Source organism: Osmerus mordax, unplaced genomic scaffold (genome assembly GCF_038355195.1).
Source record: "Osmerus mordax isolate fOsmMor3 unplaced genomic scaffold, fOsmMor3.pri Scaffold_32, whole genome shotgun sequence".
NCBI lineage: Eukaryota > Metazoa > Chordata > Actinopteri > Osmeriformes > Osmeridae > Osmerus > Osmerus mordax.
The window spans coordinates 31,198-44,442 of NW_027120589.1; the positions used below are offsets into that span (position 1 = coordinate 31,198).

Consider the following 13,245-nt stretch of genomic DNA (forward strand, 5'->3'; position numbering starts at 1 on the left):
CCAGGCCAAAAGCCGCAGGACAAGCAGGGACGGAAGCGGAAAGCCCAGGCCAAAAGCCGCAGGACAAGCAGGGACGGAAGCGGAAAGCCCAGGCCAAAAGGCAACAGAATTGAAACAGCTACAGAAGAAGCAAAGACAAAACCTGCCTTACCCGCAGGCACGCACCTAACCCCAAAGCCAACCTCACCCTGCTTTTGTCACACGTCCATCAGGCTCTGCCCTCCCTCGGGCAAAGCCTCCCAAAAATACCACGTTCCACTCGTCGGCGCTCCCCTCCACGGAAGTCTTTAGTAAAAGGCGAAAGGCTTGTGCGTGCTGAAGGGGAACCAGAGCGTCGATTTGAAACGACCCAAACGGCCTACCCCCAACCCCTCCGTTGGCCCTGACTCACCCGTCCGCGGGGGCGAACCGGGGAGAACCGGGGCGAACCGCATCCTTCTCGGGAAAAAAAAGGCGCGGAAACGCCACGGGCCGCAGAGGGGCTCGGCCCGCCCGCTTGGCTTTTCTTTCCTTACCGCACTTTCTCCATTTCATTGATGGCTTTTTCTCCATTAAGATCCGTACGTGTTTATCGTATGCGCCTTCCAGCCAGTCCACTCCGTGTTGGTGTCGACTGACACGGCGATAAAAAACTCATTCCGATTGCCTTCCAGTTTTTCACCTCGGCCCCGCTGAATGTCAGCCAGCTCTCTCTCTCTCTCTCTCTCTCTCTCTCTCTCTCTCTCTCTCTCTCTCTCTCTCTCTCTCTCTCTCTCTCTGTCACTCACTCACTCAGTCACTCACTCAGTCACTCACTCACTCACTCAGTCACTCACTTTTTTTTTTTTTTTTTTTTTTTTTTTTTTATATCTAAAAGGGCGGGAAAACGCCACCGGCCGACAGGGCTCCGCCCACACCCCCTTTTCACCCCGTTTTTTTGGTAGGGATCGCTTGTTCCGCTTTGTTGGGGGGCCCCCCCCTTTTGAGGGTTTTTTGACCCTCACCCCAAAAACCCTAGCCCTAACCTAAACCCCTCTCCCCCAAACCTCACTCATTCAGACATTCCCTCCTTCCCTCCCTCCTTCCTTCCTTCCTTCCCTCCCTCCCTCCCTCCCTCCCTCCCTCCCTCACTAGCTTTTCTCTTTGACACGCTTAGAAAGATTGCACCCTTCCCGGAGACGCTGCAATACCGGGGCGATGCGCGGAGCGGACGGAGCGAGCCCCTGTTCCGACTCCCTGTTGCAAAAATCCGTTTAATATGTTGTCCTCGCATGGAGGACATATCAGATATTAAACTGATAAGAACAGATTTTTTTTTTTTTTTTTTTTTCTTCTAAAAAAAAAGAAAAAGAAGTATTTATCAACTCTTAAAACCATTTCAGAATAAAAGACAATCAACAAAGACAGTCAAAACATACAGGATCCCCACAAGGGGGTACAGGACAAAAGCCCCACAAGGGGGCGCACATTTCAATTACCCCCTAGGGGGTTTACAAGCGGGAGTCCAAGTTTGGCGGGGGTTGAGGCTTTCGCCCCAAAGTCCCCGTCGCGCTCTCCTCCCAGTCGTCCTCGCCAGTGGAGTCGAGCGACTGGCCCTCTGCCCTCTATCGCGACGGCCCCTGGGAAGGCACCATCCCTTCGCCACTTCTCCCAGGCTGCCCTTCGGCGAGGATTTTCCTATCCTCTTGCGAGGATTCCAAATCCTGGTAGTCCGGCCCTCCGTCCGTCCAACCGTTGGTTCCCTCCGGCGGCCTGGCCCGCCTCTGGGTTACCAGCAACGTTGGGAGCCGAAGCACCCAACGCTCTGAAAAGGGGACAAGTCCCCGTCTGGCGTCGGGGCCGAAACCCCCAGGCAGACGACCGCTCCGACCCACCCCCGTCACCGGATCCCTATCAGGCGATCCGGTATCGACGGGGGCGGGTCAATATCTGCTTGATGTGAACAGATACTCACTTGATCTTAGCCAAAAGGCCGAGAAGCGATGACCGCATTATCGGACGCCCCCGGCGCGCGGACCCTCCGTGCACCACCTGGGCCGCTCGGTCACCACACCGAGAACGGCCGAAACCACCAAAAGCCAAAACCAAAGCCGAGGCCAAAAGCCGCAGGACAAGCAGGGACGGAAGCGGAAAGCCCAGGCCAAAAGCCGCAGGACAAGCAGGGACGGAAGCGGAAAGCCCAGGCCAAAAGCCGCAGGACAAGCAGGGACGGAAGCGGAAAGCCCAGGCCAAAAGCCGCAGGACAAGCAGGGACGGAAGCGGAAAGCCCAGGCCAAAAGCCGCAGGACAAGCAGGGACGGAAGCGGAAAGCCCAGGCCAAAAGCCGCAGGACAAGCAGGGACGGAAGCGGAAAGCCCAGGCCAAAAGCCGCAGGACAAGCAGGGACGGAAGCGGAAAGCCCAGGCCAAAAGCCGCAGGACAAGCAGGGACGGAAGCGGAAAGCCCAGGCCAAAAGCCGCAGGACAAGCAGGGACGGAAGCGGAAAGCCCAGGCCAAAAGGCAACAGAATTGAAACAGCTACAGAAGAAGCAAAGACAAAACCTGCCTTACCCGCAGGCACGCACCTAACCCCAAAGCCAACCTCACCCTGCTTTTGTCACACGTCCATCAGGCTCTGCCCTCCCTCGGGCAAAGCCTCCCAAAAATACCACGTTCCACTCGTCGGCGCTCCCCTCCACGGAAGTCTTTAGTAAAAGGCGAAAGGCTTGTGCGTGCTGAAGGGGAACCAGAGCGTCGATTTGAAACGACCCAAACGGCCTACCCCCAACCCCTCCGTTGGCCCTGACTCACCCGTCCGCGGGGGCGAACCGGGGAGAACCGGGGCGAACCGCATCCTTCTCGGGAAAAAAAAGGCGCGGAAACGCCACGGGCCGCAGAGGGGCTCGGCCCGCCCGCTTGGCTTTTCTTTCCTTACCGCACTTTCTCCATTTCATTGATGGCTTTTTCTCCATTAAGATCCGTACGTGTTTATCGTATGCGCCTTCCAGCCAGTCCACTCCGTGTTGGTGTCGACTGACACGGCGATAAAAAACTCATTCCGATTGCCTTCCAGTTTATCACCTCGGCCCCCGCTGAATGTCAGCCAGCTCTCTCTCTCTCTCTCTCTCTCTCTCTCTCTCTGTCACTCAGTCACTCAGTCACTCACTCACTCACTCACTCACTCAGTCACTCACTTTTTTTTTTTTTTTTTTTTTTTTTTTTTTATATCTAAAAGGGCGGGAAAACGCCACCGGCCGACAGGGCTCCGCCCACACCCCCTTTTCACCCCGTTTTTTTGGTAGGGATCGCTTGTTCCGCTTTGTTGGGGGGCCCCCCCCTTTTGAGGGTTTTTTGACCCTCACCCCAAAAACCCTAGCCCTAACCTAAACCCCTCTCCCCCAAACCTCACTCATTCAGACATTCCCTCCTTCCCTCCCTCCTTCCTTCCTTCCTTCCCTCCCTCCCTCCCTCCCTCCCTCCCTCCCTCACTAGCTTTTCTCTTTGACACGCTTAGAAAGATTGCACCCTTCCCGGAGACGCTGCAATACCGGGGCGATGCGCGGAGCGGACGGAGCGAGCCCCTGTTCCGACTCCCTGTTGCAAAAATCCGTTTAATATGTTGTCCTCGCATGGAGGACATATCAGATATTAAACTGATAAGAACAGATTTTTTTTTTTTTTTTTTTTTCTTCTAAAAAAAAAGAAAAAGAAGTATTTATCAACTCTTAAAACCATTTCAGAATAAAAGACAATCAACAAAGACAGTCAAAACATACAGGATCCCCACAAGGGGGTACAGGACAAAAGCCCCACAAGGGGGCGCACATTTCAATTACCCCCTAGGGGGTTTACAAGCGGGAGTCCAAGTTTGGCGGGGGTTGAGGCTTTCGCCCCAAAGTCCCCGTCGCGCTCTCCTCCCAGTCGTCCTCGCCAGTGGAGTCGAGCGACTGGCCCTCTGCCCTCTATCGCGACGGCCCCTGGGAAGGCACCATCCCTTCGCCACTTCTCCCAGGCTGCCCTTCGGCGAGGATTTTCCTATCCTCTTGCGAGGATTCCAAATCCTGGTAGTCCGGCCCTCCGTCCGTCCAACCGTTGGTTCCCTCCGGCGGCCTGGCCCGCCTCTGGGTTACCAGCAACGTTGGGAGCCGAAGCACCCAACGCTCTGAAAAGGGGACAAGTCCCCGTCTGGCGTCGGGGCCGAAACCCCCAGGCAGACGACCGCTCCGACCCACCCCCGTCACCGGATCCCTATCAGGCGATCCGGTATCGACGGGGGCGGGTCAATATCTGCTTGATGTGAACAGATACTCACTTGATCTTAGCCAAAAGGCCGAGAAGCGATGACCGCATTATCGGACGCCCCCGGCGCGCGGACCCTCCGTGCACCACCTGGGCCGCTCGGTCACCACACCGAGAACGGCCGAAACCACCAAAAGCCAAAACCAAAGCCGAGGCCAAAAGCCGCAGGACAAGCAGGGACGGAAGCGGAAAGCCCAGGCCAAAAGCCGCAGGACAAGCAGGGACGGAAGCGGAAAGCCCAGGCCAAAAGCCGCAGGACAAGCAGGGACGGAAGCGGAAAGCCCAGGCCAAAAGGCAACAGAATTGAAACAGCTACAGAAGAAGCAAAGACAAAACCTGCCTTACCCGCAGGCACGCACCTAACCCCAAAGCCAACCTCACCCTGCTTTTGTCACACGTCCATCAGGCTCTGCCCTCCCTCGGGCAAAGCCTCCCAAAAATACCACGTTCCACTCGTCGGCGCTCCCCTCCACGGAAGTCTTTAGTAAAAGGCGAAAGGCTTGTGCGTGCTGAAGGGGAACCAGAGCGTCGATTTGAAACGACCCAAACGGCCTACCCCCAACCCCTCCGTTGGCCCTGACTCACCCGTCCGCGGGGGCGAACCGGGGAGAACCGGGGCGAACCGCATCCTTCTCGGGAAAAAAAAGGCGCGGAAACGCCACGGGCCGCAGAGGGGCTCGGCCCGCCCGCTTGGCTTTTCTTTCCTTACCGCACTTTCTCCATTTCATTGATGGCTTTTTCTCCATTAAGATCCGTACGTGTTTATCGTATGCGCCTTCCAGCCAGTCCACTCCGTGTTGGTGTCGACTGACACGGCGATAAAAAACTCATTCCGATTGCCTTCCAGTTTTTCACCTCGGCCCCGCTGAATGTCAGCCAGCTCTCTCTCTCTCTCTCTCTCTCTCTCTCTCTCTCTCTCTCTCTCTCTCTCTCTCTCTCTCTCTCTCTCTCTGTCACTCACTCACTCAGTCACTCACTCAGTCACTCACTCACTCACTCAGTCACTCACTTTTTTTTTTTTTTTTTTTTTTTTTTTTTTATATCTAAAAGGGCGGGAAAACGCCACCGGCCGACAGGGCTCCGCCCACACCCCCTTTTCACCCCGTTTTTTTGGTAGGGATCGCTTGTTCCGCTTTGTTGGGGGGCCCCCCCCCTTTTGAGGGTTTTTTGACCCTCACCCCAAAAACCCTAGCCCTAACCTAAACCCCTCTCCCCCAAACCTCACTCATTCAGACATTCCCTCCTTCCCTCCCTCCTTCCTTCCTTCCTTCCCTCCCTCCCTCCCTCCCTCCCTCCCTCCCTCCCTCCCTCCCTCCCTCCCTCACTAGCTTTTCTCTTTGACACGCTTAGAAAGATTGCACCCTTCCCGGAGACGCTGCAATACCGGGGCGATGCGCGGAGCGGACGGAGCGAGCCCCTGTTCCGACTCCCTGTTGCAAAAATCCGTTTAATATGTTGTCCTCGCATGGAGGACATATCAGATATTAAACTGATAAGAACAGATTTTTTTTTTTTTTTTTTTTTCTTCTAAAAAAAAAGAAAAAGAAGTATTTATCAACTCTTAAAACCATTTCAGAATAAAAGACAATCAACAAAGACAGTCAAAACATACAGGATCCCCACAAGGGGGTACAGGACAAAAGCCCCACAAGGGGGCGCACATTTCAATTACCCCCTAGGGGGTTTACAAGCGGGAGTCCAAGTTTGGCGGGGGTTGAGGCTTTCGCCCCAAAGTCCCCGTCGCGCTCTCCTCCCAGTCGTCCTCGCCAGTGGAGTCGAGCGACTGGCCCTCTGCCCTCTATCGCGACGGCCCCTGGGAAGGCACCATCCCTTCGCCACTTCTCCCAGGCTGCCCTTCGGCGAGGATTTTCCTATCCTCTTGCGAGGATTCCAAATCCTGGTAGTCCGGCCCTCCGTCCGTCCAACCGTTGGTTCCCTCCGGCGGCCTGGCCCGCCTCTGGGTTACCAGCAACGTTGGGAGCCGAAGCACCCAACGCTCTGAAAAGGGGACAAGTCCCCGTCTGGCGTCGGGGCCGAAACCCCCAGGCAGACGACCGCTCCGACCCACCCCCGTCACCGGATCCCTATCAGGCGATCCGGTATCGACGGGGGCGGGTCAATATCTGCTTGATGTGAACAGATACTCACTTGATCTTAGCCAAAAGGCCGAGAAGCGATGACCGCATTATCGGACGCCCCCGGCGCGCGGACCCTCCGTGCACCACCTGGGCCGCTCGGTCACCACACCGAGAACGGCCGAAACCACCAAAAGCCAAAACCAAAGCCGAGGCCAAAAGCCGCAGGACAAGCAGGGACGGAAGCGGAAAGCCCAGGCCAAAAGCCGCAGGACAAGCAGGGACGGAAGCGGAAAGCCCAGGCCAAAAGCCGCAGGACAAGCAGGGACGGAAGCGGAAAGCCCAGGCCAAAAGGCAACAGAATTGAAACAGCTACAGAAGAAGCAAAGACAAAACCTGCCTTACCCGCAGGCACGCACCTAACCCCAAAGCCAACCTCACCCTGCTTTTGTCACACGTCCATCAGGCTCTGCCCTCCCTCGGGCAAAGCCTCCCAAAAATACCACGTTCCACTCGTCGGCGCTCCCCTCCACGGAAGTCTTTAGTAAAAGGCGAAAGGCTTGTGCGTGCTGAAGGGGAACCAGAGCGTCGATTTGAAACGACCCAAACGGCCTACCCCCAACCCCTCCGTTGGCCCTGACTCACCCGTCCGCGGGGGCGAACCGGGGAGAACCGGGGCGAACCGCATCCTTCTCGGGAAAAAAAAGGCGCGGAAACGCCACGGGCCGCAGAGGGGCTCGGCCCGCCCGCTTGGCTTTTCTTTCCTTACCGCACTTTCTCCATTTCATTGATGGCTTTTTCTCCATTAAGATCCGTACGTGTTTATCGTATGCGCCTTCCAGCCAGTCCACTCCGTGTTGGTGTCGACTGACACGGCGATAAAAAACTCATTCCGATTGCCTTCCAGTTTTTCACCTCGGCCCCGCTGAATGTCAGCCAGCTCTCTCTCTCTCTCTCTCTCTCTCTCTCTCTCTCTCTCTCTCTCTCTCTCTCTCTCTCTCTCTCTCTCTCTGTCACTCACTCACTCAGTCACTCACTCAGTCACTCACTCACTCACTCAGTCACTCACTTTTTTTTTTTTTTTTTTTTTTTTTTTTTTATATCTAAAAGGGCGGGAAAACGCCACCGGCCGACAGGGCTCCGCCCACACCCCCTTTTCACCCCGTTTTTTTGGTAGGGATCGCTTGTTCCGCTTTGTTGGGGGGCCCCCCCCCTTTTGAGGGTTTTTTGACCCTCACCCCAAAAACCCTAGCCCTAACCTAAACCCCTCTCCCCCAAACCTCACTCATTCAGACATTCCCTCCTTCCCTCCCTCCTTCCTTCCTTCCTCCCTCCCTCCCTCCCTCCCTCCCTCCCTCCCTCCCTCCCTCCCTCACTAGCTTTTCTCTTTGACACGCTTAGAAAGATTGCACCCTTCCCGGAGACGCTGCAATACCGGGGCGATGCGCGGAGCGGACGGAGCGAGCCCCTGTTCCGACTCCCTGTTGCAAAAATCCGTTTAATATGTTGTCCTCGCATGGAGGACATATCAGATATTAAACTGATAAGAACAGATTTTTTTTTTTTTTTTTTTTTCTTCTAAAAAAAAAGAAAAAGAAGTATTTATCAACTCTTAAAACCATTTCAGAATAAAAGACAATCAACAAAGACAGTCAAAACATACAGGATCCCCACAAGGGGGTACAGGACAAAAGCCCCACAAGGGGGCGCACATTTCAATTACCCCCTAGGGGGTTTACAAGCGGGAGTCCAAGTTTGGCGGGGGTTGAGGCTTTCGCCCCAAAGTCCCCGTCGCGCTCTCCTCCCAGTCGTCCTCGCCAGTGGAGTCGAGCGACTGGCCCTCTGCCCTCTATCGCGACGGCCCCTGGGAAGGCACCATCCCTTCGCCACTTCTCCCAGGCTGCCCTTCGGCGAGGATTTTCCTATCCTCTTGCGAGGATTCCAAATCCTGGTAGTCCGGCCCTCCGTCCGTCCAACCGTTGGTTCCCTCTGGCCCGCCTCTGGGTTACCAGCAACGTTGGGAGCCGAAGCACCCAACGCTCTGAAAAGGGGACAAGTCCCCGTCTGGCGTCGGGGCCGAAACCCCCAGGCAGACGACCGCTCCGACCCACCCCCGTCACCGGATCCCTATCAGGCGATCCGGTATCGACGGGGGCGGGTCAATATCTGCTTGATGTGAACAGATACTCACTTGATCTTAGCCAAAAGGCCGAGAAGCGATGACCGCATTATCGGACGCCCCCGGCGCGCGGACCCTCCGTGCACCACCTGGGCCGCTCGGTCACCACACCGAGAACGGCCGAAACCACCAAAAGCCAAAACCAAAGCCGAGGCCAAAAGCCGCAGGACAAGCAGGGACGGAAGCGGAAAGCCCAGGCCAAAAGCCGCAGGACAAGCAGGGACGGAAGCGGAAAGCCCAGGCCAAAAGCCGCAGGACAAGCAGGGACGGAAGCGGAAAGCCCAGGCCAAAAGGCAACAGAATTGAAACAGCTACAGAAGAAGCAAAGACAAAACCTGCCTTACCCGCAGGCACGCACCTAACCCCAAAGCCAACCTCACCCTGCTTTTGTCACACGTCCATCAGGCTCTGCCCTCCCTCGGGCAAAGCCTCCCAAAAATACCACGTTCCACTCGTCGGCGCTCCCCTCCACGGAAGTCTTTAGTAAAAGGCGAAAGGCTTGTGCGTGCTGAAGGGGAACCAGAGCGTCGATTTGAAACGACCCAAACGGCCTACCCCCAACCCCTCCGTTGGCCCTGACTCACCCGTCCGCGGGGGCGAACCGGGGAGAACCGGGGCGAACCGCATCCTTCTCGGGAAAAAAAAGGCGCGGAAACGCCACGGGCCGCAGAGGGGCTCGGCCCGCCCGCTTGGCTTTTCTTTCCTTACCGCACTTTCTCCATTTCATTGATGGCTTTTTCTCCATTAAGATCCGTACGTGTTTATCGTATGCGCCTTCCAGCCAGTCCACTCCGTGTTGGTGTCGACTGACACGGCGATAAAAAACTCATTCCGATTGCCTTCCAGTTTTTCACCTCGGCCCCGCTGAATGTCAGCCAGCTCTCTCTCTCTCTCTCTCTCTCTCTCTCTCTCTCTCTCTCTCTCTCTCTCTCTCTCTCTCTCTCTCTCTCTCTCTGTCACTCACTCACTCAGTCACTCACTCAGTCACTCACTCACTCACTCAGTCACTCACTTTTTTTTTTTTTTTTTTTTTTTTTTTTTTATATCTAAAAGGGCGGGAAAACGCCACCGGCCGACAGGGCTCCGCCCACACCCCCTTTTCACCCCGTTTTTTTGGTAGGGATCGCTTGTTCCGCTTTGTTGGGGGGCCCCCCCCCTTTTGAGGGTTTTTTGACCCTCACCCCAAAAACCCTAGCCCTAACCTAAACCCCTCTCCCCCAAACCTCACTCATTCAGACATTCCCTCCTTCCCTCCCTCCTTCCTTCCTTCCTTCCCTCCCTCCCTCCCTCCCTCCCTCCCTCCCTCCCTCCCTCCCTCCCTCACTAGCTTTTCTCTTTGACACGCTTAGAAAGATTGCACCCTTCCCGGAGACGCTGCAATACCGGGGCGATGCGCGGAGCGGACGGAGCGAGCCCCTGTTCCGACTCCCTGTTGCAAAAATCCGTTTAATATGTTGTCCTCGCATGGAGGACATATCAGATATTAAACTGATAAGAACAGATTTTTTTTTTTTTTTTTTTTTCTTCTAAAAAAAAAGAAAAAGAAGTATTTATCAACTCTTAAAACCATTTCAGAATAAAAGACAATCAACAAAGACAGTCAAAACATACAGGATCCCCACAAGGGGGTACAGGACAAAAGCCCCACAAGGGGGCGCACATTTCAATTACCCCCTAGGGGGTTTACAAGCGGGAGTCCAAGTTTGGCGGGGGTTGAGGCTTTCGCCCCAAAGTCCCCGTCGCGCTCTCCTCCCAGTCGTCCTCGCCAGTGGAGTCGAGCGACTGGCCCTCTGCCCTCTATCGCGACGGCCCCTGGGAAGGCACCATCCCTTCGCCACTTCTCCCAGGCTGCCCTTCGGCGAGGATTTTCCTATCCTCTTGCGAGGATTCCAAATCCTGGTAGTCCGGCCCTCCGTCCGTCCAACCGTTGGTTCCCTCCGGCGGCCTGGCCCGCCTCTGGGTTACCAGCAACGTTGGGAGCCGAAGCACCCAACGCTCTGAAAAGGGGACAAGTCCCCGTCTGGCGTCGGGGCCGAAACCCCCAGGCAGACGACCGCTCCGACCCACCCCCGTCACCGGATCCCTATCAGGCGATCCGGTATCGACGGGGGCGGGTCAATATCTGCTTGATGTGAACAGATACTCACTTGATCTTAGCCAAAAGGCCGAGAAGCGATGACCGCATTATCGGACGCCCCCGGCGCGCGGACCCTCCGTGCACCACCTGGGCCGCTCGGTCACCACACCGAGAACGGCCGAAACCACCAAAAGCCAAAACCAAAGCCGAGGCCAAAAGCCGCAGGACAAGCAGGGACGGAAGCGGAAAGCCCAGGCCAAAAGCCGCAGGACAAGCAGGGACGGAAGCGGAAAGCCCAGGCCAAAAGCCGCAGGACAAGCAGGGACGGAAGCGGAAAGCCCAGGCCAAAAGGCAACAGAATTGAAACAGCTACAGAAGAAGCAAAGACAAAACCTGCCTTACCCGCAGGCACGCACCTAACCCCAAAGCCAACCTCACCCTGCTTTTGTCACACGTCCATCAGGCTCTGCCCTCCCTCGGGCAAAGCCTCCCAAAAATACCACGTTCCACTCGTCGGCGCTCCCCTCCACGGAAGTCTTTAGTAAAAGGCGAAAGGCTTGTGCGTGCTGAAGGGGAACCAGAGCGTCGATTTGAAACGACCCAAACGGCCTACCCCCAACCCCTCCGTTGGCCCTGACTCACCCGTCCGCGGGGGCGAACCGGGGAGAACCGGGGCGAACCGCATCCTTCTCGGGAAAAAAAAGGCACGGAAACGCCACGGGCCGCAGAGGGGCTCGGCCCGCCCGCTTGGCTTTTCTTTCCTTACCGCACTTTCTCCATTTCATTGATGGCTTTTTCTCCATTAAGATCCGTACGTGTTTATCGTATGCGCCTTCCAGCCAGTCCACTCCGTGTTGGTGTCGACTGACACGGCGATAAAAAACTCATTCCGATTGCCTTCCAGTTTTTCACCTCGGCCCCGCTGAATGTCAGCCAGCTCTCTCTCTCTCTCTCTCTCTCTCTCTCTCTCTCTCTCTCTCTCTCTCTCTCTCTCTCTCTCTCTCTCTGTCACTCACTCACTCAGTCACTCACTCAGTCACTCACTCACTCACTCAGTCACTCACTTTTTTTTTTTTTTTTTTTTTTTTTTTTTTATATCTAAAAGGGCGGGAAAACGCCACCGGCCGACAGGGCTCCGCCCACACCCCCTTTTCACCCCGTTTTTTTGGTAGGGATCGCTTGTTCCGCTTTGTTGGGGGGCCCCCCCCTTTTGAGGGTTTTTTGACCCTCACCCCAAAAACCCTAGCCCTAACCTAAACCCCTCTCCCCCAAACCTCACTCATTCAGACATTCCCTCCTTCCCTCCCTCCTTCCTTCCTTCCTTCCCTCCCTCCCTCCCTCCCTCCCTCCCTCCCTCCCTCCCTCACTAGCTTTTCTCTTTGACACGCTTAGAAAGATTGCACCCTTCCCGGAGACGCTGCAATACCGGGGCGATGCGCGGAGCGGACGGAGCGAGCCCCTGTTCCGACTCCCTGTTGCAAAAATCCGTTTAATATGTTGTCCTCGCATGGAGGACATATCAGATATTAAACTGATAAGAACAGATACTACACTTGATCTTAGCCAAAAGGCCGAGAAGCGATGACCGCATTATCGGACGCCCCCGGCGCGCGGACCCTCCGTGCACCACCTGGGCCGCTCGGTCACCACACCGAGAACGGCCGAAACCACCAAAAGCCAAAACCAAAGCCGAGGCCAAAAGCCGCAGGACAAGCAGGGACGGAAGCGGAAAGCCCAGGCCAAAAGCCGCAGGACAAGCAGGGACGGAAGCGGAAAGCCCAGGCCAAAAGCCGCAGGACAAGCAGGGACGGAAGCGGAAAGCCCAGGCCAAAAGCCGCAGGACAAGCAGGGACGGAAGCGGAAAGCCCAGGCCAAAAGCCGCAGGACAAGCAGGGACGGAAGCGGAAAGCCCAGGCCAAAAGCCGCAGGACAAGCAGGGACGGAAGCGGAAAGCCCAGGCCAAAAGCCGCAGGACAAGCAGGGACGGAAGCGGAAAGCCCAGGCCAAAAGCCGCAGGACAAGCAGGGACGGAAGCGGAAAGCCCAGGCCAAAAGGCAACAGAATTGAAACAGCTACAGAAGAAGCAAAGACAAAACCTGCCTTACCCGCAGGCACGCACCTAACCCCAAAGCCAACCTCACCCTGCTTTTGTCACACGTCCATCAGGCTCTGCCCTCCCTCGGGCAAAGCCTCCCAAAAATACCACGTTCCACTCGTCGGCGCTCCCCTCCACGGAAGTCTTTAGTAAAAGGCGAAAGGCTTGTGCGTGCTGAAGGGGAACCAGAGCGTCGATTTGAAACGACCCAAACGGCCTACCCCCAACCCCTCCGTTGGCCCTGACTCACCCGTCCGCGGGGGCGAACCGGGGAGAACCGGGGCGAACCGCATCCTTCTCGGGAAAAAAAAGGCGCGGAAACGCCACGGGCCGCAGAGGGGCTCGGCCCGCCCGCTTGGCTTTTCTTTCCTTACCGCACTTTCTCCATTTCATTGATGGCTTTTTCTCCATTAAGATCCGTACGTGTTTATCGTATGCGCCTTCCAGCCAGTCCACTCCGTGTTGGTGTCGACTGACACGGCGATAAAAAACTCATTCCGATTGCCTTCCAGTTTTTCACCTCGGCCCCGCTGAATGTCAGCCAGCTCTCTCTCTCTCTCTC

At 56.1% G+C, this 13,245-nt stretch overlaps 13 non-coding genes and 5 pseudogenes across 13 annotated transcripts; all 18 read right to left on the reverse strand.

The window, feature by feature from the left end:
• Positions 1-217: 217 nt before the first annotated feature.
• On the reverse strand, positions 218-335 carry LOC136939775 (U5 spliceosomal RNA). Its single transcript, XR_010875989.1, has one exon. It is a non-coding gene; the product is annotated as a U5 spliceosomal RNA (small nuclear RNA).
• Positions 336-1,135: 800 nt separating this feature from the next.
• On the reverse strand, positions 1,136-1,334 carry LOC136939875 (U2 spliceosomal RNA). The gene has a single exon (XR_010876084.1). It is a non-coding gene; the product is annotated as a U2 spliceosomal RNA (small nuclear RNA).
• A 474-nt stretch (positions 1,335-1,808) lies between these two features.
• LOC136939765 (U2 spliceosomal RNA) lies at positions 1,809-1,963 on the reverse strand (annotated as a pseudogene).
• A 632-nt stretch (positions 1,964-2,595) lies between these two features.
• Positions 2,596-2,713, reverse strand: LOC136939776 (U5 spliceosomal RNA). Its single transcript, XR_010875990.1, has one exon. It is a non-coding gene; the product is annotated as a U5 spliceosomal RNA (small nuclear RNA).
• A 759-nt stretch (positions 2,714-3,472) lies between these two features.
• On the reverse strand, positions 3,473-3,671 carry LOC136939876 (U2 spliceosomal RNA). Its single transcript, XR_010876085.1, has one exon. It is a non-coding gene; the product is annotated as a U2 spliceosomal RNA (small nuclear RNA).
• Positions 3,672-4,145: 474 nt separating this feature from the next.
• LOC136939766 (U2 spliceosomal RNA) lies at positions 4,146-4,300 on the reverse strand (annotated as a pseudogene).
• A 368-nt stretch (positions 4,301-4,668) lies between these two features.
• LOC136939777 (U5 spliceosomal RNA) lies at positions 4,669-4,786 on the reverse strand. The gene has a single exon (XR_010875991.1). It is a non-coding gene; the product is annotated as a U5 spliceosomal RNA (small nuclear RNA).
• Positions 4,787-5,607: 821 nt separating this feature from the next.
• Positions 5,608-5,806, reverse strand: LOC136939878 (U2 spliceosomal RNA). Its single transcript, XR_010876086.1, has one exon. It is a non-coding gene; the product is annotated as a U2 spliceosomal RNA (small nuclear RNA).
• Positions 5,807-6,280: 474 nt separating this feature from the next.
• LOC136939767 (U2 spliceosomal RNA) lies at positions 6,281-6,435 on the reverse strand (annotated as a pseudogene).
• Positions 6,436-6,803: 368 nt separating this feature from the next.
• On the reverse strand, positions 6,804-6,921 carry LOC136939778 (U5 spliceosomal RNA). The gene has a single exon (XR_010875992.1). It is a non-coding gene; the product is annotated as a U5 spliceosomal RNA (small nuclear RNA).
• Positions 6,922-7,733: 812 nt separating this feature from the next.
• On the reverse strand, positions 7,734-7,932 carry LOC136939754 (U2 spliceosomal RNA). Its single transcript, XR_010875982.1, has one exon. It is a non-coding gene; the product is annotated as a U2 spliceosomal RNA (small nuclear RNA).
• A 466-nt stretch (positions 7,933-8,398) lies between these two features.
• On the reverse strand, positions 8,399-8,553 carry LOC136939768 (U2 spliceosomal RNA; annotated as a pseudogene).
• Positions 8,554-8,921: 368 nt separating this feature from the next.
• LOC136939779 (U5 spliceosomal RNA) lies at positions 8,922-9,039 on the reverse strand. Its single transcript, XR_010875993.1, has one exon. It is a non-coding gene; the product is annotated as a U5 spliceosomal RNA (small nuclear RNA).
• Positions 9,040-9,860: 821 nt separating this feature from the next.
• LOC136939755 (U2 spliceosomal RNA) lies at positions 9,861-10,059 on the reverse strand. Its single transcript, XR_010875983.1, has one exon. It is a non-coding gene; the product is annotated as a U2 spliceosomal RNA (small nuclear RNA).
• Positions 10,060-10,533: 474 nt separating this feature from the next.
• On the reverse strand, positions 10,534-10,688 carry LOC136939769 (U2 spliceosomal RNA; annotated as a pseudogene).
• A 368-nt stretch (positions 10,689-11,056) lies between these two features.
• On the reverse strand, positions 11,057-11,174 carry LOC136939780 (U5 spliceosomal RNA). The gene has a single exon (XR_010875994.1). It is a non-coding gene; the product is annotated as a U5 spliceosomal RNA (small nuclear RNA).
• An 806-nt stretch (positions 11,175-11,980) lies between these two features.
• LOC136939753 (U2 spliceosomal RNA) lies at positions 11,981-12,171 on the reverse strand. Its single transcript, XR_010875981.1, has one exon. It is a non-coding gene; the product is annotated as a U2 spliceosomal RNA (small nuclear RNA).
• Positions 12,172-12,759: 588 nt separating this feature from the next.
• Positions 12,760-12,877, reverse strand: LOC136939781 (U5 spliceosomal RNA). Its single transcript, XR_010875995.1, has one exon. It is a non-coding gene; the product is annotated as a U5 spliceosomal RNA (small nuclear RNA).
• Between the last annotated feature and the right edge of the window lie 368 nt (positions 12,878-13,245).